The 1,996-nt window shown below is 34.1% G+C and overlaps 1 pseudogene; it reads left to right on the top strand.

Annotated features, from left to right (window-relative positions):
• Positions 1-391: 391 nt before the first annotated feature.
• On the top strand, positions 392-670 carry LOC114105206 (large ribosomal subunit protein eL43-like; annotated as a pseudogene).
• Positions 671-1,996: the final 1,326 nt, after the last annotated feature.

Here is a 1,996-nt window from a genome sequence, read left to right as displayed (position 1 = left end):
TTAACATTTGCACCAATAATATGTGAGAATTCTAGTTGCTTCATGTCTTCACTAACATTTGGTTTTGTCAGTCTTTTAAAATTAATTTATTCTAGTGGGTTTGTAGTGGCACATCACTTTTGTTTTAATTCATATTTCCCTTACGAATAGTAATATTGAGTGTATGTTGATTTGCTTACTGACCACTGGGGTATTCTTCCATTGGGAAGTGTAAAAGTCCTTTTGCCTATTTTTAATTAAGGCTGTTTTTATTATGATTATGATTATGATTATGATTATGATTATGATTATGATTATGATTAAATGAGGAGGGTTATTTCTATGTTATGGATGCAAGTTCTTTCTTAGAATATGTAATGTGAGCTCTCCAGGCTCAGGCAGTCATGGCCTCATGGCTAAATGCACTAAGAAGGTTGGAATCGTAGGTAAATATGGGACCTGCTACAGTGCCTTCTTCCAGAAAATGGCGAAGAAAATTGAAATCAGCCAGCATGCCAAGTACACTTGCTCCTTTGGTGGCAAAACCAAAATGAAGAGACAGGCTGTGGGGATCTAGCACTGTGGTCCCTGTATGAAAACAGTGGCTGGTGGTGTCGGTATCTAGACCACCACTTCTGCCAGCACGGTCAAGTCTGCAATCAGAAGGCTGAAGGAATTGAAAGACCAGTAGAAGTTCTACTATTTGAGACATCCCTAGCCTATAATAAATAGGTTAATTTATATAGCAATATTATGGTTTGTTGTTAATTGTATTAATTGGATGTTCTGATGTGCACTGTGTTAATATTGCCCTTTCTAAAGAGATTTATAAATTGGAGTCCTTCTCATTTGAATTGGAAAAATTTGCTGAGATGGGTTATTGTAATTCAGTCTTTTTTTTCAGTAGTCAGATAATAATGACATGAAACTGAGTCTTACAGTTAGGTACATGCTTGGCTTTTCTTTTTTTTAAATAACTGTTCAACTTCTCAGAAATGCATTGACATATTGTGCCAAATTTGTTTTAAAGATAAAATATGCTAAAATATACAAAGGATATACATTTTTAAAAAGAATATGTAATGTGAATATTTTCTTCTTAAATGTGGCTCAGATATTCATTACTTTAATGGTATATTTTAATGAGTGAAAGTTTTTTACTTCAATAGGGCCTAATTAACCATTTATTTCTTTTTTATTTTATTTGTTGTTTTTAGATATACATGACAGTACAGTGTATTTTGACATATTATACATACATGGAGTACAACCCATTCCAATAAGGTTTCCATTGTTGTGGTTATACATGATGTGGAGTTACACTGGTCATGTATTCATATATGAACATAGGAAAGCTATGTCCTTTTCATCCTATTGTCTTTTCTATTCCCATCCCCCTCCTTTCCCTTCATTCCCCTTTGTCTAATCCAATGAACTTCTATTCTTTCTCTCCTCACCCTTTGTTGTGATAAGAAAGCAAAGAGAGAGGTCTCCACTTGCTAGATACAAATGTATACCCAATAGTCACGCCCCAATTTCTACCTCCTCCAGCCAGACCCTACCACTTCAGTTACGATTTAGTTAATCTCTATCAGGGAATTAATTCACTAAGTAAGCCAAGACTCTCACAACAATCATTTCTCCTCCAAACCTTCTTGCATTGTCTCACATGTGAGTTTTTTGAGGTACACCTCACATCCAAACCATAACACTGTTGTCAAAAATAAACTAACAATTTAACTGTGGTGTGAGTCTCCTGGATTTTCTAATCTGTTCTTTTATTCAATTTGTATATTTTTATTCTATGATAGTATTATTTTTCTTTAAAGAATTTTAATGATGTATTCCACTGTCTTCTGATTTGCATTGTTTTGAGGAGAAGTACAGATCATTCTCTTTTTTTTTCCTGTATGTATCTGTTACTCTAACTTCTGTAAAGTTTTCCCCATTATCTTTGATTTCAAGCCATCTCTATGTGATATGCCTTAGTGTGATTTCCTTAGGTTATCCTAGCTGG

The sequence above is a fragment of the Marmota flaviventris genome, chromosome 5, assembly GCF_047511675.1.
Source record: "Marmota flaviventris isolate mMarFla1 chromosome 5, mMarFla1.hap1, whole genome shotgun sequence".
Taxonomy (NCBI): Eukaryota; Metazoa; Chordata; class Mammalia; order Rodentia; family Sciuridae; genus Marmota; species Marmota flaviventris.
This window is presented reverse-complemented; position numbering and strand designations above follow the sequence as displayed.